This window comes from Anabrus simplex, chromosome X, assembly GCF_040414725.1.
Source record: "Anabrus simplex isolate iqAnaSimp1 chromosome X, ASM4041472v1, whole genome shotgun sequence".
NCBI classification, from domain to species: domain Eukaryota; kingdom Metazoa; phylum Arthropoda; class Insecta; order Orthoptera; family Tettigoniidae; genus Anabrus; species Anabrus simplex.
Window position 1 is genome coordinate 196642017 of NC_090279.1, and position 25256 is coordinate 196667272.

Consider the following 25256-nt stretch of genomic DNA (forward strand, 5'->3'; position numbering starts at 1 on the left):
TAGTCAGCTAAAATGAAAGAAGAAGAAATGGCATGAGTTATGAGGGAAACATAAACAATCTTAAGAGATGAATAACTCTTGTCATTAGATGAGTTAGTATAGCCAGATTTGGATGAGATGGGTAGATCCCTGCACGGATGTGGATATCTGTGATGTTAGTATCTTGGCAAGTGTAATCTGTATGGCTACTTTGTTTGTGCACTGTACTTCACTTAAGCTAAATATTGGTGTTTATAGCATATTGTCCGTTAGTCCGGGCTAGGGTCCGAATTAGGAGTCTACTGTAATTTCAAATAGACTCCTACGGTATAGGATCATAGCATGTTGTATCGATGAGTCAAGACAAAGTGATATACCAGGTTTTGGTGATTGTAAATTACAAACAATGTCTTTTCCATTTGTGATTAAGGCTGATGATGGCCCAATAGAAAAGCCAAAATTAGTCCTAATACAGTGAAACCCCTTTTGACTGGACATGTGCACTGTTTAATTCCCTATACATTTACAAGTTAAAAATCCTCTGTACATGTATATACAGTACACAGTAGCTCAACTCTGGACAGCTATAAAATGACAAGTTTGGACGGGTTCAAAACTATGTTTAGTGTTTTGTGCAAGCAAATTTAACATTGTCATTGGAAATTATGCTTGTCCAAGAGCATCTTAAAACAATAATGTTAAGACAGAGAGTCTTCCTTAATTTGGGTAAGAAGTCTAACCATGCAATCGGATTTACACAGAGTGCGACGGTCCTCGACGCAAATAAAAGATGGTTGCCCAGTTGTACTTCCTCTTAAAACAATCACCACCACGCAATTTGCTGGATCAATGGTGCTTGGACGGGCGTATCTAAAGAAACAATTGTGAAATGTGTGTTAACCGAGATGTCTCCCTGAAGTTCTCCGGACTGAACTGTAGGACGTTAAAAGTGTTTTTAGCGATTCCCATAATGTGATATTCCTGAAACAAATGATGGATTGTTACAAGAAGAAAAATATTTCTATCCCCAAGAAACGACCTACTCATCAAAAAGTTGTGCAGTGTATTAATGAGTTGGAACGTTATGCATTTGCATATAACCAACCAGAAATTATTGAAACCCTATTTGGATTACATAGGAAAATTGAATCTATTAAAGAAACTATTTAAAATTTATCAACAGTAAGAAAACTGAGTTAGAATTAGCATGTGCAAAAGTCGAAAAATGAAACAGACTTGTAACCAATTTATTTGCTAAGCAGTAAAGGGTGAGTACTGAACAGTATACAATATGCAAAATAAAAAAATAAGAAAATACAGTAGTGCAATTTTTAAAACTTTAGTAGGCATGAAATTCAACATATTGTACAGTATATAAATTCAAAGAACCACTGTTTTTATTATGTATATACAGTACACAGTAGCTCATAGTTTTTCCTTTCCTGCACTGTACTTTTGAAATACTATACACTCGCCCTGTAGATTGAACACATTTTTAATGAGCTGTATGTGTCCAACTTAGAGGGGTTTAACTGTATATAATGAATCAATAATCAGGTATTGAATAGATGGACCTACCCATCATTGTTAAGTCAGTCTTTCGTACATTTCATGCAGTGTGTATAGCAACAAACACAAAACTCAGTCCCCAAGTCGGAGGAGTGGTGAAAATGAGGAATCGAAACCGGGACCCTAAGTGTTATGCTCTTTTTGGGCCAGCATTATACATGATCTATTTCTCAGTTTAATATAAAATAATACATTTCATTACAAAATCATCACAAAATACAGCATGGTCTTAAACTTTGGTTAAGGGTTCACTTTGATGGGTAAATACTTCACTTTTCTCATGAAGTGATACAGTATTACAAGACAGTCCACAGCATTTGATTCAAACACAGAGTTACAGTTTATAATGTTTAGAAAGAGGAAGAATGTCATTCTAAAAATATTCATGGTCTTTCAGCTAGTACAAGCAAAACGTTTTGTAGCAAAATTACAATCTTAAAACCTACTGTGTAATTTCTATTACAGACATTTAAATATATATTACACACACTAAAAATTATTCACTTTCACCAAGTAGAGCAACCGACGCAAAATCGGGAGGTGGTGGGTTCGGATCCCACTGGTGTCCGGTTGGCCATTTTTGTTCTGTACTTAGCACATCTTGAACATGTATTAAATGCACGTAACACAATCTAATAGGTTGAAAGCCGATTTCTCTTAACTTATTCTATAATTACGACATTTAAACAACAAAAAATGAACAATGAACAAAGGAGAAACATGAAATTAACATCAACTAACTTTATTAAAAACAGTATTAAAAATTAACAATTTTTCTTTTAAATCCAAAGTTTTCTATTTAAAAAATTCTCATAGGGCTCTCTCTCCTGACTACTTGTGCAATTCTTAATTCATTCATAATTCATCGATTTCAACCAATCTCTCTCTCTCTCTCTCTCCTGGTTGTAAACAATGCTTAACCATACACAGTCTTACTTGCTATCACATTTTTAGATTTTTTCCTTAGCTTGCGGATTTTTTTTCTTGCCTTCTCTCAGTAGCTACTGATTGATGATGTCCGATCTTCCTCGTATCCTCCGTGTCAAATGCATGTCAACATCCTTTAAAGTCACCCGCTTTGCATGTATACAACACATGAGACAGTCTTCGAAGAATTGCACCAAGTAGGTTTCAGCTGCCTCCTGCAATGCTTCAATAGCCAAATGTTTGAATCTTATGGGGAGATACTCTGGAGGGATGACAGTCAAGGCAATATCTCTCACAACTCTTTCAAAAACTGCTCTAGGAATTATTAAATCAGAAGTTTTCTGATAAAAACGAATTTCTTGTAGAGCTCTCTCTCCTGGTTTGAAACGATGATTAACCATAGACAAAGTCTTATCTGCAGTAGCATTTTTAGATTTCTTCACTAGCTTGCGGATTTCTTTTCTCGCCTTATCTTTCAGCTTCAATGGGGTCGACTTGGGTTTTGCTTGTTTAGAACGAACCATACCTGAAAAAGATATAAGGAAGAATGGCTGGTCAAATTTCATTCTATATATGGCATGGAAGGTATCTATACTGTCACTTCCATGTCTGTAGATTTAATAGTTTTTAAGAAAATGGTGGTGGTTGTAAATTGCAATGTTGCTACTACTGGCAGAAGCCTGTACACGTGCTGTTGTGTGTCCAGCTGGCCTCTGGCCAACCACCTGCCTAATATGAAACAAAGAACCTAATGTCTGGTGCCAGTTTTCCCCTAACCACTTCTTGGCCCTACTACCTTCTTCCCCATTTTAAGTATTCCACTGAAAATCCAACTGGTCTGCCCTACCACTGCTTGCTGCAGCGCCTAAACTCGTGTAAGGCACACGACACTAGCAACATTGTAAGATGTAATTTGCAATTTACACAGCTTATTTCCAGCTAAATGCATGCATTTACAACAAAAACAGTCATGCTGCCGTTGAGGTACAATAACCTTTCCTCCCCCCCCCCTTTGCACAGCCATCTGCTGTATCTGAAGCTGTAAGGACATATGACCACTGCAGACACTTGACAATTATTTTCCTCCAGCTTAATGGTGTTTGATCCAACATTTGTTATAGGCTAATGGTCAAAACTTAAGGGGAAGTATGACAATTTTTCCTATTTTAAGCCAAAAACTTGGTTTTCCTTTTTATTCATTTAAAAATAGCTCAATTCTCCCTCTTTCAGAAAATGATGTTATTTTAGTCATTCCGGCTTTTTTAAAGCTTGTAGAAACCATTTAATATGAGCCTGCAGGACAATTAAAAGCCCAGAACCACACCAACGCATCCTTTAATGCAATGGAAAAAGACATTGAGAGGTCCTGTGGAAGAGATCCATCGAGAATGGTTTTCGTTACACATCAATATTGTTAGAAGGGGATGCCAAGACCAATGGCCATTTGAATGAGATTGAAGTGTATGGTCCAGAACAAACGACTGAGAAACAGGAATGCATAAATCATATTTCTAAGCGCCTTGGTATTGCTCTTCGCAACACTGTAAAGGAATGGGGGATGAAGGGTGAGACACTGGGTGGGAGGAAAGAGGGCAATTTGAAAGTGAGCCCTATAACTAAATTGACCCATTATTATAGGCATGCCATAGTCAATAATATTCCAGATGTACGGAAAATGAAGAGGCGGCCAGTTTTTGCAATTTAGACATCGTATGTCAACTGACTGCAAACCTCATCAATTGACTTGTCCTGAAGGTACTCCTAGCGTTTCCACAACCGACAACAGGTAGAAGGAAAACCAACTGATAGCCACAGTAGAATGAGTTGCAAGCTTAGTCCTTCTGTTGTAGAGAAGATAGCACTTGTGTATTTATAGTTAAGATGTATAAAAACAATTCAGATTGCAGCATTGTACAGCAGGGAAGACTCAGAATGCTAACAAATCCCTCCATAATGTAGTGTGGAGTAAATGCCCCAAGGAGACATTTATTTCCAAGACAAAACTAACTTGGTATCCTTAGGGCTGTCTCAGAATTCAATATGGGGCATTCAAAACTCTGGAAACCCTTCACTATCAGAAATTCGATCATCCCTACGACCTCAGTTTCTCGATTCAAGATACACGATGTTCGACGTATTACTCGGGCACAGAAGAGGGGCAATGATCAGAGAAAATGACTAGGACACGTGTAAAATGGCTGAAGATATCAAAGGAAGAAACCATAAGGAGATGTGAAGGGGAAACATATGGAGTAGAGCAGTTCTGAGTGGGTAAATATTAACTTGCTTTTTTCTCGCATTGCTCTTTTTCAATGTTTTGATACGTACAAAATGCTCCTTGTGATGCAATTCTTGTAACTTGGGAAGGTTGTTGCTGAAGGTATAGTTATGTAAAATGGTTCTGGGTTTTGAACTGCTTTGATTTTAATATGAATTTTGATAGGTAGATTCGAACTTTTAATCCTGAATTTTTAAAAATATATAAAATGAGAGTTTAAACATTTCTGGAAATAACATCCATTTAACACCAAAACCAATTACAATTATTGATTTTATACATCTTAACTGCGTGAGTTTTTAAAATCAGCTTGATCAAACAAAAACTTTGTTGCAAGGGACTTTTTATGCCACCACTTTTTAGTACAAAGAAGGGCAATAACTTAAAAAAAAAAAAAAAAAAAGGCCAAGTTAATAAATCGTAAATCGGAACATTAGATGCCAGTCTATGCAAGTGGTTAAAATTAGATAATTATATGATAAAAACTGTGGAAGATGAAAATTCTGTCATACCTCCCCATAAGTGATATGACACTAAATTAGAAGAAAAATTCTGGCTCGATGGCTAAAGGGTCAGCGTGTGGCCTTTGGTCACAGGGGTTCGATTCCCGGCACCTGGCGAGCCGAATATTCTCGGACACTCCCGGCAATAAAAGCCATATTATTTCAGAAGGAAAATTGCACACTAGGGCCCTGTTTCATAAAACTAATAATATTAGAACTCATAAAAATAATTATTAATTAACCAAATTCTGTTCCATAAAGATTTACACATGAATAATAAAATGTCTTCACTCATAATATTAGTTCATTATTCAGGTGATACAAGTGGAGGTTAGAATCGGTTTGTTGCATATGTTCTTGGTTAGTGTTTGTTCCTAGCAGTAGGCTAGTGCTTGACTACAACCAGCTATTAATCCATATGTTTGATAATCTCGCTTGATATTTTCATTGCGGCGACTGACACATATGAGAATAGATAAAAGTGAAAATAATGTGAGAGAAGCAAGTTTCTTTGCTGAAAATGAATGAGTTAAAGCGTCAACTATTCACAGCCTATTGCACACTATAATCCTCCTCGTTCTTTTTACTTTTTTATTTTGTGTGTTCTTAAAACTCTGTTGAGATGGACTAGCATATCTTGGTTTAGTGGAGGTACCAGCCAAGATTTTAATGGATAGCTGGAGTCTCCAAGCAGAATTGCACTAGAGAAACAACTACCAACCTGTGGAGTGCAATGTGAAGCTGATGTTTTGAGGTTATGCTTCATTCCTTGCAGTGGAACATTCTATTACCAATCCTATAAAGCAAATACTCAAAAGTTCTGTAATCTTACCTAAATCTCTCATTGTATTCATATGTTTGTTACACACCAGCACAGGCCATTTTTGGCCTAAGATTTACTGAACAGTGAATATCTACATTCTCCCCTAATCACTATTTGAATCGGAGTCTACCATTTCATGGATCTTCACGATTTTATGCCAAAATATTAAAATACCACTCACTTTGGTTTCACTAATAATATGGATTATGAGTCAAAACACACTCATGGAAATAATCCCAATAACTTAATATGAGTAACTTATTAGTCATGTTGTCCATGAAACACTTTACTAATATTATCAGTTAATAACACTATGAAATCTCAAAATTCAACATATGTTTCGGAATCATAAATAAAGTTTTTAGACCATCATTAGTTCAAAAACACATCCGTACAAGAATCTACAAAGCCTTGGCAAGATCTGTACTTTACTATGGAAGTGAAGCGTGGACTCTGAGGAAATATGATGAGAGAAGAATAACTACAGCTGAAATGCAATACATGCGGTGAACAGCAGTAGTCACTAAGTGGGGACACACAGAAGTGCTGAATGATCTTAAAAGCAGACCTGTATTGAAATACATCTATGAATACCAGAGAAATTGGCTAGAACACCTAAACAGGATGGACAGAAGCAGGATCCCTAGAGCAGTCATATAGTACTGCCCCGGTGGGAAGAGATCTCTGGAACGCTTCAGGAAGAGATGGTGTGAAAATGCAAATCTTTTCCATGGATCATAAAAGTTCTTCTACAGGACTAATTACATGAAAAGATGATGATGAACTCTATGAAACATAATACTAATATTATTGGTTTCATAATAATAATAATAATAATAATTAGTAGTGAAAAATGTTTTATGAATCAGGGTCCAGTGATTAAATTCAGCACAAGGCTATTGAATTAATACACAGTGGTCTAATACATAATCCTAGGAAGGCACTAAATCAATAAATAGATTAATCAAAAGCTTTAGAAGCTAATATACGGACAGACGGCTGAAGGTAATGCTGTTTGCAGATGATATTGCGGCAAGGGGAATAAACAGAGAGGAAGTACAAGGACAACTAGACATGCTGAGTGAAGTTACTGAAAATTATGCACTGAAAATAAGTGTGGAAAAGAGTAAGACAATGGTGTTGACTAGATGAGAAATGGAAGGGAAAGAATTATAAAAATAAAGGAACAAAACCTTGAAATTTCAGAGAGCTTCAAGTAGGCCTACTTGGGAAGAGAACTGATGCAAGATGGAGGGCTGGACGTGGAGATCAGTAAAAGGATTCAACAGGGAAATACATTCTACCAGAGTGTGAGAAACCTGGTGCGGAGGAAGGAAGTACCAATGAAGTGTAAAGAGGGGAAGTATAAGATTTACTACTGCCTAACACTGACAATACACAGCAGAGACCTGGATACTACCAGAAAGACAGGAGAAGAAAATCCAGGCCAGTGAAATTTTTAAGAGTATGATAAGAAAAGACAGTATTACAAACTATAAATCTCATGTTATATCTGTATTGACGGTTGAACTTCTTACAAAATTGTACAAAATTATTTGGATTATCCTCCTAGTCAATACTAACAATATTTACAACCAATTAAGATGAAACTTTACATAAACATGTTTTGACCCGGCATAGGGTCATCCTCAGCAAGGCATATATAATAAATTTAAAACATCAGACACACATGAGGTGTTAGATGAAAATCCACAGCCTGTTTCCAGTCGTTTAACCGGGTCAGGAATGGAATGAATGAAGTCTCCCCCATCTAGATAAAGTTTTTTCTTAAAAAACATGATGTAAAAATGTGAGGTGGTGATCATTAAAACAGTCTTGAGCTTGAGGCCTATTTGTTTCAATGTTTTAGTTGTCCCCTGATGTAGTTAAACTGGTATCTGTACCCTGCTGACTTAGTTGTTATATTCAGTCATAGGCCAAAGTTGAACCATCTGATTTCTAGTGTTACGTGGCCCTGCTTGTATTACCCGTGTTCTCTGACTATGGAGTCCAGCTCTTGCTTTCAGCCTATGACTAAATATAACAACTAAGCCAACAGTGTACAGTTATCAGTTTTAACTAAGACTTCATATGTACATGATGTTTTTAATTTATTATATGTCTTACTTTTTTTTTTTTCTAAGTTGCTTTATAACACCAATATAAATGATTCGTTATAGAACGTTATAAAAACAAATAAAAAAAGTAAATAACTCCATCTAAAGATGGAAATGTATATATATATATATATATATATATATATATATAGAATTGTTTTTTATATCCATCATGTCTTGTTTTTCATTCTTTCCTTCATTATGTTAACACAATTTTTTAGCATCTATTATGTACATAACTTCAACATTTTTTTTTTTTTCACTGAATATGGCTCAAACGAGTTGAAACATGTTTGACTTATTACTTCATCTAATGATGGAGATATGTATGTAGTGAATAGTAGGGCATATTAAATTTCCTTTGTAAAGTGAAAACCGTCAATACAGAATGATTCTCATATCTTGTCATGATTTCCCATTTTCACACCAGGCAAATGCTGGGGTTGAACCTTACTTTAAGGTCACAGTCCCTTCCTTCCTGTTTCTAGTCTTCTCCCATCTCATCACCATAAGACCTGTCTGTGTCGATGCAATGTAAAGGAGATTGAAAAAATAAAAATAACTAAATAAAAAGGCATTCCAATTCAAGTGCCTAGGATGCTGATTAACAAAGGAATGAGATACGCATGCAGAAATAAACACCAGAATTGGCAATGCGAGAGGAGTTATTCTGAAATAAAAACATCATCTGTGCGACAGAGAGCTCTGGTTCGAAATTTGTTAGCGCGTTAAGTGTTGGGTGTTACCGGTGCTGCTTTATGATCTCGAAGGATGTACACTAATAGCTTTGTCAATGAACCGACTGCAAGCCTCTGAAATGCGGGATATTCAAGATTACTGACGAGGAGGTATTCAGCCGAGCCAGTTCATCATCATCATCATCATCATCATCATCATTTCCCTTTATCCAGCTGTAGCCAGGTAGGGGCAAATATGGTTCCTCTCCACTTTCTTCGGTCTTTCCACCACTCCTCCTCCAACACTGTGTCCCAGTCCAGGTTTCTTTCTATAATGCTGCGTTGGATGGTATCCTTCCATCTCAATCGTGGTCGTCCACGGCCTCTCCTTCCTTGGATTTGCATTTCCATCACCTTTTTTGGCATTCTTTCGTCGCTCATTCACTGTATGTGCCCAAACCATCATAGTCGGCTCTTCTCTATTCTATCATTCATTTTTTCCACTTCAATTTCTTCCCGTACTTTCTCATTCCTTATTTTGTCTCTTCTACTCTTCTGTATCATACTCCTCAAGAATTTCATTTCGGCTGCCTGTATTCGACTCTCATCCTTCTTTGTCATTGTCCAAGTTTCTGCTCCGTAAGTTGTTATGGGTACGTAATACATCTTGAACATAGTATCCTTTGCTTCCATTGGCACATCTTTGTCCCATAACATATTTCTTACACTATGATAGAAACAACTTCCAGCTTGAATCCTTTTACTAATCTCAGCATCCAGTCGAGCATTCTCCATTAATTCACTCCCCAGGTATTTAAACGTTTCCACTACTTCCAGGGACTTTGTCTGCAAGTCTGATCTGACCTTTCCCTTCTTTCTCCCCTCTAGTCATAACAAAAGTTTTACTCTTTTCTACACTTATTTTCAATCCACATTCTTCAATCTTCCCATTCACCACATTCAACTGTTCTTGAACCTTCCTGTCGTCTTCTCCCCAAATCACAATATCATCTGCAAATAACATCATGTTCATTTGCAAGTGACTAATCTCATGTTTTAATCCGTATTGAAATCTGTTAATATACAATAATAAAGTTTTATTATGAATCCACCTGTTCAATACATTATAATGTTGTTACATTTAAAATAACTTCATTAGTTAAAAAGTTATATATGGGACATGTTTCGCTCCCTTACAGAGCATCATCAGCCAAATCTGAATCTCAAATAATTGTTATTTACGTAAATAAAGACTTAAGACCACATAACCACATAACCTCGGACAACACCAAACCGACAAACAGCAATTGGAGGGACATTCAACAAGATAAACCAAGCAGCAGCTTTCAATACAAACGTTGATTTACGTCCCTTTCAATCATCCTTATCAAATCCATTAGTTCAACGAACGGTCCTCGACATCTATAAGAACATATCTTTTCAACAGCATTCGCCGAGGTCACATGACAACAAGCATTTAAATTTCTTGAAGACCAACATTTATCCTGTTATAAGTTCAATCATCAAATTGACGATAAATTTGAATCTTATAGACTCTTATCCACAAGGGATAAATAACTTTTTTACCAGATCTCATTGCCAAGAAAATCCTCAAATTTAGCTCCTAAGATTGATTTTCACGTCTTTCTAGGATTTTGGACATAATATATATATTATTTATTTTATATTTTAGTACTCTCTCTTCCATAATTTTAATGTATCTTCCTATTAAGCACATGTAATTAAGCCATGTATACAAAGATTTTATATTTTATGATTTTTCTAATAGAATAAGTTTTAAGTTTGTCAAAAATGTTCTAATAGTTCTTAAGTCTTTATTTATGTAAATAACAATTATTTGAGATTCAGATTTGGCTGATGATGCTCTGTAAGGGAGCGAAACATGTCCCATATATAACTTTTTAACTAATGAAATTATTTTAAATGTAACAACATTATAATGTATTGAACAGGTGGATTCATAATAAAACTTTATTATTGTATATCATGTTCATTTCTCTTCCTCCATATGCTGCTTTTGCCTATTATGGTCACACCTTAAATATTACCTGAAACAATAATCACAGAAGACAAGATAGACGAGAATCAAGGACATACAGGATACGCCAACTGTGATACAGGAAATTAAAATAGGAAAACTTGCGCCATGAAGTCTGGTTACTTGGCTGAATGGTCAAGGTCAAAGCCTTCCTTAGAACTACTGGAAATAAGAACAAATCAAAGGTTAAGTTAAATGTATTACGAATACAAAAAAAAAAAAAATTAAACGATCAGTACATACCTATCATACCTATGCTAGATAAGGGCTAACCTTTTTCGAGCCATATGTACTGGTTGATGTACTCAGGGAGCAATTTAAAGTTCGTTAATCAGAGCCTCCTTGTTTACAAGGAGAGGCCAGACCCAGCGTCCAACCGATTTCAACAAGCGTGTGGGGACCTGTTTAGGTCAATACGCTTTTGTTTATATATATATATTAAAAAAAGAGGATAAATGTCATGATGCAGGATCTATTTCGGACCAGGTGGAGGTGATAGAACACTAAAAGTTGCACACATTTTACTTAAACACAACAGGTCCACAACCTAACAATTCCCGAAAAACTGATGAATCCCCCGATTGCAATGCGACGCATATACCTGGAGAGTTAAAAAACGGTCGAACAGTCAAACGGAGCAAACTGCAGTGAACATCATTTTCTACCTCAAATTTATATACAGCGTAATTCACCTAAGATGTGGAAATAATGCCTAAATCATTAAAGACATCAGTATTCTGTTTTCATATTTGTAAATGATACCCAGGGGCTTGTAAAATAATGTGCTACTCATTCCCATGAGGCAAGTAATAACCGATATATTGACACTAACTCCATATTTTTAAATGGAATGGCACGCATATATCTTGCCTAAACGTTCAACCGAGTACAAGTTCAAATATGTTAAGTATTTGAAAAATCGGACAGTTACGTTTTGAGATATCAATACAAACCGCATCTGGGCTTTTGTGTGCCCCATCAGACAGCGTGCGGTCGGCCAAGGACGTATTGGCAAGCAAGCTGTTTCCTGGCATTGATTCCAGCCACAAAGCGGATATCGGGCATGTACTGTAAACTATCGTAAACATAATGTGATGTACTGTAACATACCCTGGGTGTGCAATGTTATTGTATGACTGGTGAACACACAACGGAGAAAGGAGATTAAAGTTTCTTTGTTTTGATTTGAAATAAATGTGTAATAGGTTGCGCTCAGTTTGGCGTCTTTCTCCACGGATGGTATTGGGAAGGATTTGGAAAGGATGTCAGCCGTAGCCCATCTCAAAGGTACCAATCCAGTATTTGCCTGGTGTTGAACATGCTATTACAGTATATTTTTCATTTGTTTTTCCAGAAGGAGCTCTTCAGGTGTCCCGTGTTATGTTTATTTCTGAATTCTCCAGTCAAAGTTATAATTTTATTCCTTTTAAAAGCATCAAGCCTCCCTGTCCTGTCACGAGTGTCATACACACTTCGCAAACCCATCACGTGTATGATATGCTTAAGTGCCTGGTATCCGCTCTGTGGCTGGAATTACACCCAAGAGACTGCTTGCGCATCAATATGTCCTTGCCCAACTGCACGCTGTCTGATGCAACATGCAAAACCGTGCATGCTGTTCTTATTGATATCTCAAAAAGTAAATGTCCGATTACGAAAATACTTACATATTTGAATTTTTACGCAGTTGAACTTTTAGGCCAGCTGTATGAATTTGCAATGCCGGCACCGTGGTGTAGGGGGTAGCGTGTCTACCTCTTACCCGGAGGCCCTGGGTTCGATTCCCGGCCAGGTCAGGGAATTTTACCAATAGAGGCATGGGAAAACCACTTCAGCAAAATTCTAAACCAGCAACAGAAAGGTCAGGCATATGATCCAACAACACAACAGGTTCACACGTATGATCCAGTAACAAAACAGGAAGTAAGGAAGGCAATAAAGGAGGGAAAAAATAAAAAGGCAGCGGGCCAAGATAATACCTACATCGAGCACATGAAGGAATCTGTGGATGTTATGCAAGACCTCTGAGTAGATCTAATGAACAAATGCATGGAATTAGGACAGATACCCGAAAGCTAGAGAATAGCAACAATGAAGATTATCTACAAACGGAAAGGAAGTACTATAAGTGGGGAGTGGTATTGGAAACTGCTACGTTCAAGATGTTCACGCAAGTTCTAAATGAAGGACTACTGGAAAATATCAACAATCAAATATCTGAATGTCAATTTGGATTCAGGAAAGGCAGGAGTACATTACAAGCAATTTCCTACCTATTAGAGCAAATAGAGGACTCCCTTAGATACCCTGGGGGGGGGGGGGGAATATTATGTGGTACTTGTAGACTACAGGAAAGCGTTCAACCTCAAACAGGATGAAGCTTATCGAGAAACTTAAGGGAATGACTGGAAAAGACCACCCAATTGCAAGGATAACAGAAGATCTCTTAAATTATAACTAGAGATCGGGCCATGTAGGAAGACGTCTGGTTGCGCATGCACTCTTTGGAAGATCCAGCGTAGCGCATCCCCTCCTAACAGAGCTCCTGCTACAAGGACAGTTCAGTGCATAAGTTCACACTCAGCTGACGCGCGCTGCTTTGTAATTTCTCATTGTGTAGTAACTGTGATTAGTGGTGGTGTACGTTAGGCCTATCTGTGACAGTATGGAAGGCGTTAAAAGTAGCCTGCATCGTAAGGTGCTAAAGAGTCAGACTCGTGCAGCAATCTCGAACGTTATAGACTTTATGAAATGGGAGGCAGTGGAAGAAAGGTTCGTGGTAGATTGTAAGAAAGAGTAGCAGCTGTTGGAGTGTCAGAAAGTTCTGTGGCACGGATTAAGAGCGAAAAAAGAAAAGCGGCAGAATTAGGAAAACCTATGGACAGTCTGTTTGAAATGTCAAACAAAAAAAAGAATGCGCACAAAGAATGTTACTGGACTGGAGACGAAGGTGCCGTACGTCGTATTGTTAACAATTTTTATTTAGTTGAAAAATGTTTACCTACAGTTTCAAAAATTTGTGCAAAGTTAGAGAAAGACAAAGTTCAAAGGATCCAATACTAGTGTCAAGCGAATCCTTCGATCATTAGGATATCGTTGGAAAAAACTAACATTAATAAGTGCATCCTAATGGAAAAGCATGACAAAATACAAAAGATTTTTTTATTTGAAAAACAACTGCCTAGTATCGGGCGGAGGATAGGCCTATCGTGTACACAGATGAAACCTATAAATATATACGTCCCATGTATCCCGCAAAGGCTGCTCTGATAACTCAATATCCGGTATATCAGCCTTTATTCATCGAGAACTGTCTGCTAATCTGGAAGTCTGGCAGCAAGAGTGGCGACTGCCGCAATGACATGAATAGCGACACTTTTTTTAAGTGGGTGAAATATATGCTTATTCCTAATCTTCCACCCCGCAGTGTTCTTGTGATTGACAACGCGTCATATCACAACAAGGAAGTAGATCGTGCTCCAACCTCCAGTTCACGGAAAGTGACGATTATCTCCTGGCTAGTGAATAGGAACATTCCACAATGTACAAACACGAGTTTTATGAGCTTATCAAATTGCACAAACCAGCACAAAAAACCTACGTCCTAGATGAACTCATGGAGCATTATGGGCACTCGGTCCTTCGACTGCCCCCATATCACACTGAATTAAACAGTATTGAAATAATGTGGGCAGAAGTGAAGAACTGGGTAGCTTCTCACAACGTCATCTTCACTACTGACGATGTAGAGAAACTCGCTAGACAGAAATTCGCTTTTAATGTAGATTTGTTTTGGAACCTTTATTTTCTTCTTTAGTTATTACTTTAGCTGTTCGACTGAATAGTGAATCTTCTGTAATTTTTAATTCTACCAGGTCTTTTCCAGTTTCTTTGAACCAGTTCAGTTTTGTTTTGCGGTTACAGAAGAAGTCAAAGATTTGTTCGGGTAATCTATTAGAGTTCATTCTGAGGAGAAGATGACCGTAAAAATTATCCTCCTTTTTCAATTTTCTTATAGTGCGTTTCATTTTTGACGTATATTATCTTATTATTATTATATTATTATTATTATTGACTCAGGTTATGAAACCTACTGTTATAGCAAACCATATTCTACACTGTGCATCTACATCGTCGTAAAGTTACTTTTACATTAAATTATAATTTAAAATAATGAGTACGCATATTGATACATGAAAACGATTTTCACACCTACTATAATGTTATGTTGTATAGTCCTCAGCCCGAAGGGTGGTTGCATCCTCAACAGCTCCGCCATCAGCTGTCATAAATGGCCTAGGCATCACTAAAGAGGCATACTAGGGAAATGAGGAGAGGTAGTTTCCCGTTGCTTTCCTCACCGAGCCAGAAGTTGCTATTACATAACAGTGTGCCAACCCACTGAAATGCATGCACCAACTGGCCCTATGGGCAACATTTTCACACCAATCATAGCAGGGACTGGCTGCATAAAGAATGGCATTACTAGCATCACTCATACACTTTCATCTTGTCAAAGCCAAGGATAAAGCTGAGACAGATCAATGAAAGTAACGATATTGCTCTAGCCCATACCAGAAGACATAGTGCACTGTAAACACTACGTCCTGCCAGCAAAGGCATACCTAGTATAATATGAGGGTAAATTATGTTCTAACTCCTTAAATCTATCTATCATCTGTAACACTTGTAAATAAATTCATTTAGGCTAGGTATGTCTGTAATTTACAGCTGGAAGAGAATTCCACTAACTAAAAATCTGCGAAGTGTTACATGTCAGTTATAACAAATATTTCGGGTCAACTGTACGTCGCCACAACACTGAGCGGGAAGGGGAAGTCAGTGTTCTCGCTACAACGGCTCTGCTTTCTCACTCGCACGCTTCCCCTCACCGGACGTCTTCCTAGCTGGCCCGATCTCTACATATGTATAAATAACGTGGAAACATCGAAACAGGTTATTCAAACGAATGGCGTATTGCAGGGGGACCCTCTCAGTCCTATACTATTTAACATCTATATAGCAGACATCATGAAAATCATTAAGGAGAACTTGAATACAACTATAATCCTGTATGCAGATGACATGGTGATCGGGTCTCCTATTAGTTCAGAAGTACAAGAAGCAATTAACAAGCCAGGGAAAATGATGTCACTATAAACCAAGAGAAAACTGTACAGATGACTTTTTAGGAAGGGTGGACAAGCAGCAGCGACCATCAAAATTGTATGTGCAGGCACTCCACCAGAGAGAGTTAACAAATTCAAATACCTCGGAGTTACACTGCAAACAACAGCATCATCATACAGTCTTCACATAGAAGAAGGACAGCATCAGCAATCAGGGCAATATACTACATAAAGAATATTAGGAACCTATCAACACAGCGATGGCACTCTTTAGAAGTACAATAGCCCCGATCACCTACAGATCATCTGGAAAAAGTTAAAAATAGGTGAATTAATCAAAATTGAAAAGGTGAAGGCGATGAACATGAAAAGAGCAATGGGAGTAGGGAAGACAGCCTCTTCACGACTTCTATATGAGATGGGAGAAACCTACTTCATAGAGGACATTAGGATCCAACACCTACCATCAACAGAACCATATCAAGAACTACTAAGGAACCAAAATAAGAAGAGAGAAGAAATACAGCTGGAATTCTACAGCTCACCTGCTATGGTGGAGAAGTCTTGGACCAGAGAGAACCAAAAGCAAAGACATGTAATAGCCAGACTTTCAGTACACGGCTTTCATGTACAAGTTGTGTATTAACAAGCGATTTCACAAACCAGACATAGATTGCGGGCGTGTGCTGTGCGGCAAAAATTGTGACACATACCAAATACTATTGTGCATGAAAAGAATGAAGTCCATTACAGATTACAGTAAGGAATAAGATTCTGTACTATGTCCAACTAAGCGCACCTTCCTCTTGTTATTATAATTAGTGGAGCCGGCTTTACGATAATCTGTATCATTTCTTGCAATTACTATCAACAAGAAATGAAAGTCTGCTGCACCATAAATTAAAAATTCTGACAGTGTTCTCTCCAAACTTAATTCTAAACGCCTTTCCAATGTTTTTCTTTGCCGCACTTTGCGCCTATTCTTCTTCCTGACACTATGCACCGTAACCTCACAAACAGGTTTTCTGATGTGGACATAATGTTGAAGTTTGTCAACAAAAGTTTATTAAGATATGATGGTGATTATGACTGTAGTTATGCCATGTTGTTTAAAGAGGCCAACATCTAAGGTAATGTGCCCCAGTTTATTAACTATATTGAGAAATGTTTTCGTTAACAGTGTTTAACTTTGGTGTGGATTGGCCATAAGTAATTAACAAAGTTGACGGAAAAAATCTTGGTGTGGATGCACCTTTTAAGTCTACTAGATATAAGAAGACTTACTTGAAATGCTTATTTATGAAATTCCATAAATATATTAACACTAAACAATATGGAAAATATAAAATTACAACGGTTGAAAAATGTTTGTGAAATTTATAACTCCCCCCCACTCTCTTGAAAAGTTTGTTAAAAATGACGTACGAGGTTTTAAGAATAAACCGAAGAAATACTATACCTGTACTATAAGTTTGACAATCTGGTTCTATTTAAATCTGACACATACAAACACAGATATACCAATCAAATGACAAAGACAACGTTCAAAAACGATAGTATTATTTTATTGGCCGTTTTATTCTTCCGCTTAATATACGTTCGATTCTATTGGACGTTGGCTGAACCATCGCCATGTCCTATTCTTCTTCTTCTTTGTATGTTCTCAGACTCTGCGCAGCGCACTACGTCCAGTCACTGGGTTGCTTTAAACTTCACCAATCAAAGTTTCTGTTACAAAAAGGGATAGATTTGAGGGTAGTGGGAAACGGAAGTACACGTATTATCCGCGCACTTTTTTCTTTCTTTTCTTTCTTGATATTTGGTTGGGCTCTGTATGTAACTAACACCCAGTTCCAATACTTTGTAAATGAAACACTGTCGAACACTCAGAAACATGTAGTTATGGTGACGAAGAAATACTTTATCTCACAGTACAAAGATCACTGGTATGGGTGAACATCTACATCTTGTGGGTGTAAGTGTAATAGAGATAGGAGTAAGCACGGGGACACAAGGTACTATATCTTCACGCCGAAGTGACCCATCTTGGCGTCTTCTACTTTGACATACGGAACGGGCCGACAATTGGGAAGGACAAAGGATAGCACACAACAACTAAAGGATCTAGTATTATGGATGGAGTAACACAAATGGAGGGGTAGAATGTATATATCGCGCAAAGTGTAGTGAAAGCTTATCAAGGACATGTGATATGACTAACGCCGTGTTACCCTAAACGTTCCTACCAAAGAGCATCTGACCTACCAAAGAGAATTTACCTACTGAATCTGGATCTTTCTAACAAATGAACAACGTATGGACATATGTGCCAGAGGCGACAAAAGACAATAGTAACGCGAACATTGTGCTCATTTTCTGCTAGAGTTGTATAATAACAAAAATTAAACAAAACCTAAGTAGGCATAGTCGGGAGTGTTATGAAGTCTATGTAAGTGACACAACTATTAATGAAACGTGAATCTTATGGTATGTTTACAATATGATGCCCGTGTCCTCTAAATATCTGTTTAATATGTATATGATGTCCGGTGACGGATTGTAAACAAGACAAGCAACACTTGTTGGAAGTGGTATTCGTAAACAGGTTAGACTTGCAATTAAGCGTGCTCGAGCCTGAGTATATAACTGACACTGGAGAATGAGGTGATTTGCATCCGCCTCATTTGAACCACACTGACATGTCGGTTGGCTGACAATATTGAAACGGTACTTTAACAAGGGCGTAAGCGAATGGTTGAAACGTAGCCTAATAATAGTTATTATATGACGCCGTGTGTAAGTTGATCGTTGATACCAGTGTTTGATTGGCAGAGAGGGTTGGATATTGTAATAGAAGGTCCCTTTTATTCTTGCAGTGTCATTCCAGAACTGTTGCCATGTCGCTTTTTGATGTTGCTTTAGTAATGGAATTAGATCTGTAACTGGAGCCATAAATGTCATTGGAGGGGTGTTGAGCAGTGATGCTTGTTTGGCAACTCTATCCGCTGTTTCATTACCGGGAATATTTTTATGAGCTGGAATCCATATAATTGTAATCTTAGTTCCAGTAGTACGTAGGTCATATAATAGTTGTTTAACATTATAAACATACCAGTTCATCGTGAATTTAGAAGCTGGATCGATTGTAATGCTGATAGAGAATCTGTGAAGATATTAGCGTTAGGGATTACTTCGTTTTTTATATACAGGAGTGTTTGTCTGATCGCTATAAGTTCTGCAGTAAATATAGAGAAATCCGGGTGGAGTTTATATAGTTCAATGTGTTGTATTCGTTCATAATAAAATGCTGCTCCTACCCCGCATGAATTCCGAGATCCATCGGTATAGAAATTATGTCCAATGTTAGAGTATGATAAGCGGATTTTTTCGAGGGTGGTAAAAACATAGAGGTTTGATACTGTAGGAATGCAAAAGTAGTAGTTGTAGCTTGGAGCGTATCTGTGTGGTATTGTACTACCTCATACGGTACTGTATAATGGGGAAGTTTGGCGCACCTTATGATATTGTTTGTTAATGTCGATACATATTGGAAGACTGTTATTAGAGCAGGGGTTCTTTTGTCTCTGATATTATATGAGTTATATCGTTCATGTAGTAGTTGGAGTTTCGGTACAAGAGGATGTGAAACTGTTATGAAACGTCGTATTAGGTACTTAGAAGTAAGGAACTGCCGACGTATATGGAGTGGTGGTTCTCCCGTTTCCACTTGGAGAGCATTCGTTGGTGTAGATTTTAGTGCACCAAAACAAATACGTAATGCATGGTGTTGTATGGTATTTAGCTTAGTCAGTGTTGCGGGATTAGCAATATCAATGATATGAGCGCAATAATCTAATCTGGAGCGAATTGTAGCACAGTATACTGTCTTGGCTGTTGTAGGGTCTGCCCCCCATGATCGTCGTGTTATAGCTTTGAGGAGTTTTGTATAATTATCTGCTATATTTCGGAGGTACTGGATATGTCTAGTAAAGTTTAGTTTATTATCTAGGATGATGCCGAGATATTTATGATATGTATGTATCGGTATCTCATAGGAAGCCACTTTTAATGGTTCAGTGTTGTAGACCCGTTTCTGTGTAAAAATGAGTGTTGAACACTTAGTTGGAGATATGGATAAACCATGGTCATTTAACCAGTTCTGTACCTCAAGCATGACTTTAGTAATAGTATTACGGGCACCATTAATATCCTTCCCTGATGTATATAGGACTATATCATCAGCATAGAGTAAGATACGTGCATGTTGGAGTACAAGTTGTTCAAGGTTTGAGAGATACAAGGCAAATAATATGCCACTAAAAATATCGCCCTGTGGAAGTCCATCTGTAGCTTGACGTGAAATCGGGGGTGCATCAGGGTGTTTGATTATGAGCTGTCGATATGTATGGAGGTTTCGGAGTAGTGTGATGAACGGAGTAGGAATACCTTTGGATGATAATGTGGCCCATAACATATGCAATGGGACTGAGTCAAACGCTCCCCGTATGTCCAAAAAGATGGCTATTGTGTGATATTTTCTTGTTTTAGCAAGTAATATGTCAGTTATTAGTATATTAATGGCATCTTGTGAACTGCGACCTTTAAAATAGGCATATTGGCATTTGGGAACCAATTTATAGTATTCTAGGTACCATAAAAAACGTTGTAGGAGTATTTTTAAAAATGCTTTGCGTATGCAAGAGGCTAATACAATTCCACGAATATGTTTATGATTATTCAACGGTAGCCGAGGTTTCGGAATAGGTATTAAGAAAAATTTATTCCAGTCGTCCGGAGGGGTAGAGGTTTGTAGTATGTGATTGTAGTGATTAACAAGTGCTTGTAATGCCGGGTTGGGGAGTGCTTTTATCATTGTGTAGGTAATGTAGTCCGGACCAGGTGTGGATGTGTTACATTTTTGTAGCGTTGCTGTGAGTTCACGTAGGGTGATGTTCTGTAGCAAAACTGAAGACGATAGTGGAGAATCGTTACAATTAGGGACGAACTTTGGGACCACCGTATGGGGAGTTAATGAATAAAGGAATTGTTCCAAAATATCTGTCTGAATTAAAGGTCTAGTAATTTGTGTGGAGACACGCGCTAGTGCTCGAACCGCGTTCCACAATCTTGTTACGGATATATATTTATGGAAAGAATTGATAAAGGCTTTCCAAGCTGTTCGCCTTTTTTGATGAAATATGCGACGTATTGTAGCAGTATGGCGTTTCAGGCGAATATAATTCACTAAGTTTAGTGTTTTCCGATAGATTTTAAAAAGGCGTTTCCTTTTAAGAATGAGGTGGTGACATTCATCATCCCACCATCTGAGGCCACCAATATTGTGGGAGTGTGCATTGGGTGTTCGGTTAAATGGGTGATAACAGTCGAGATATTGATATATAATGTGATAGAGCTTATTGTAATTAAACTCATCGACTGTATATTTTTCAACCTGTTTTAATATAAATACCTTGAAAGTCTCGGGATCAAACTTATGCAAAGAGCGTGTTGTACTCATTACTTGATTAGTCCATGGGGGTTTCATTATAGATCCGGAACCATGAGTTATAAATATTGGATAATGATCACTGCTATGTGTATCACACAATGTACGCCAAGTAGTTGTGGATGCTATAGTATAACTGCATAATGAAATATCCACTGCACTTGGAGGTGCTCCAGGGGGAGTTAGTCTGGTCGGGGACCCATCATTGAGAATTACTAGATTACTTCGCTGTATTGCGTTTAAGAAGTTAGTTCCCCGAGGTGTGTCCACATGGGAACCCCATTGGGTATGATGAATATTCATGTCCCCTAAAATAAGTAGCTGGTTTTGGGCATGGAATTGTTGAAAAAATTGTTGCCATTGTCTATATGATATATATTGGTCAGGTGGGCAATATATATTTATGACATGTATATTATTAATTATTATTCCTAGTACATATACGTTAGGTATTTGACATTGTGGATGAAATAGCTGATATGTGAAGGATTGATGTATTAAAAACGCTACTCCATCATACCCCGGGCCATCTATGCGTTCAATTTGATAATAAGGTATAGAAAAAACCCTATCGGGCGCAAGCCATGTTTCTTGTAAGAGTACTATATCCGGTGATGTTTCTTTTATTAATATTCTCAGTTCATGGTATTTATTGCGAATACTTCTAGCATTCCATTGAATTATCTTCATTGTCTTTAGAGAATAGGGACTGTAGGCTGTCGCAGAATTGTCCAATCATGGATAACATATTCGGTTGGTCCTTAAGTAATGGGGGTAATAGCAACATGAGCGTACGTAGGCATTGTATGACCTGGTCTTTTTGCATATCATGTTGAGATGTCAAAGCTGCTTCGTTTACCGTTTGCTGCGATAAGGGTTGTCGTGATGTAGTTGGGTTCTGCTGTAGATGTGCAGGGGGGTGGTGCTGAGCTGGTATCGCTGCGTGTCGAGGAATTTGATAGTTCTGCAGAAGTTGCATGTGCCCCATACGATCATATCCAGGAGTCGGCTTGGGTGGCAAATCTTTAACAATAACCTGTGTAAACTTCCGTTTACGCGGAGTTTCAACAACCGGTGTAGGCGCAGGAGTATGCAAGGGGGGAAAATTTTGAAGAGTGTCTTGTGGGGCGATAGTCTGTGGGTATAGACGCGAAGCAGCCTCAGAATAAGATACATTCTCGAGGCACATTAGTTTTTTGATTTCAATTTGGCGTTTGTGTACCTCACATTCAATCGCTCCTGATGCGTGTTGCTTATTACAGTGCAAACATTGTATTATATTAGATAGGCAATCAGCTGTCGCGTGGTTTAAGGCACAATTTTTGCATCTAAAAGTGGACGACTGACAATTTCTGAGAGTGTGACCATATCTTTGGCATTTCCCACAAATAATTGGAGAAAAAATAAATGGAGTCACTTCTAACACAACTTGAAAAATAGATACATATTTGGGAAGATGTTTCGCCCAAAAGACTACTTTGACTGATCCAGTTGGCACGTATACGACCTTCCCGTCTTCGACCGTCTTACGATTTAACCGTTGTACAGAATGGACCTTAATATCACTTTTGATTAGAGCTAATATGTCAGGTTCAGTAAGATTTTTGTCAACTCCTCTAATTATACCTATGCGAAATAGGTTTGAGTGTGGAATAAATGCATGTAAGTTATGTGAGGCAAGAAATTTACTTTGTAAAAATGAGTTAGCATGTAATGCAGATAGAAAAACGACCTGAATTCTGTTTCTCCCTTTGGGTTGAATGGAGTGAACTTGGAAATTATTTTCATGTAGAAGTCTTCCGAGGGCCATTGGGTGTAGGTTGCCAATGTTACTCGTACTTTTACCGGACACAAATACAATATATGGTCCCTGATGATTAGTAGGGTAGCTATATGCAGCAAGATTATGGTTAGTGGGTATAGTAGACGAATTAGGAGTATTAGAAGGTTTATGATTATTAGTCACCGAGGAATTCTTAGAGATAGTTGCAGAATGATGATTTGTCTTCACTGTTTCTTCATGATCAACATTATCATTAGCTAAAGGATCAGGTTCTTCACCTCCGCCACTGTCACTATCCATGTCGACCTACGTGTTGCACGCTACCACACGGCAAGCACTAAGTAGAACACTCTAGAACCGACTCGATACAAGCGCACGCGCTGTACAACCGCACCACACGACAGAGCGAACGAGACTGGAGCGCACTTTTTAGTGATAGATTTTTGTACTCGTTGGAGAAGTAAGAAGGGTTCCGTCAATACTGCCAACAGAATGGAAATGAAATCTGAATTGAATCGATAATATGATCGATCGATATGAATTTTATAAACCTTTATTATTTTAAGCAAACAACTGTGTCACACACACAATATTTAATACTATATAACATTTCCCGTTGCGAAACTTGTTCCTAGCATGAATTCTATGGTTTGGCTTTGCTGTGTAAACAACAACAGTACGAGTACTTAAAGTGTACGCCAGATGGCGCACAGCGATGATAAGCGATTCTTAGTTTGTGTTTCAAAGGTTGCCAATACGAATCTCGAAGATAACCAAAGTCAACCGCTTCAGCACTAGGGTGTAAATCTATCACTAAAAAGTGCGCGGATAATACGCACTAGTGTATTGGGAGAGGTTGTGTAGGAAAGAGACATGAGGAATATTCGGGGCGTCTAATACTACAGTTATGAACAACAGAACAAGTTTACATGTGTTAGGTTGTAGGGAATTAGCACAGGGACACAGGGTTCTACATCTTCACGCCAGTGTGATCTATCACGGCGATTTACTACTATAGACAAACATGACCAGATCACAAATAAAGGAGGCAGGATCGTCCAGATTAAATCGGGATATTGCATGCGTGAAAAAAGTTAGTCAGTAACTCAGCTAAGCGAACTGTCGGATGGTATACTAAACAAGAAATAGTGAGAGGAAGTTGAAATCCGAGTGATAGTAAAGTGGAAATGAGATGTTGTTGCTGTCGGGGATATTTATCACATTGAAACAAAATATGATTTATAGTGCCGACATAGTGACCACAATTACACAAGTTGTTATCCTTAATCTTTAAACGATGCAGATGTTCCGGTGTACAGGCATGATTCAAGCGAAGTCTGACTAGAGTAGTGATATGACGTCGAGTGAACTTTCCTTTTGCGAACCATGGTTTAAGAGCTATTTTATTTTGAATATAGTAGAAATGTTTACCTTTAAATTGTGCAGATTGACGCCAATGTTCGTTCCACTTTTCTCGGATAAGTTTCTGACATAGTGTCCATACATCATTGTGTGGGAGTGCAATATGGTAGCGTAGGCCTTGTCCATCAGCTGCCTCGTTGGCCAGTTTATCGGCCATGACATTGCCTATTATGCCAGAATGTCCTGGCACCCATGTAAATAATACGGAACGATTTAGTATAGTTAGATCATACAATAGTTGTCTTAGGTTTTCTATATACCAATTGTCCGCCGTTGTAGGATTTTCTAATGCTTGAAGAACACTGAGAGAATCGGTACATATGAGGGCCTTTTGGATCGTAGAATGTTTAATATATATTAACACTTGACGAACTGCAAATATTTCAGCTGTGTAGATGGATGCGTATTGGGGTAAGATGGATTTTTTGGATAATTGCAGCAGAGGGGAATAAAAAGCAGCTCCTACGTAGGATGTGTCTGGATG

At 37.9% G+C, this 25256-nt stretch overlaps 1 long non-coding RNA gene across 1 annotated transcript; it reads right to left on the reverse strand.

Moving 5' to 3' along the window:
* Positions 1-2117: 2117 nt before the first annotated feature.
* Positions 2118-17687, reverse strand: LOC136885945 (uncharacterized). Its single transcript, XR_010861649.2, has 2 exons — positions 17521-17687; positions 2118-3001 (listed from the first exon to the last, which is right to left on the reverse strand). It is a non-coding gene; the product is annotated as an uncharacterized lncRNA (long non-coding RNA).
* Between the last annotated feature and the right edge of the window lie 7569 nt (positions 17688-25256).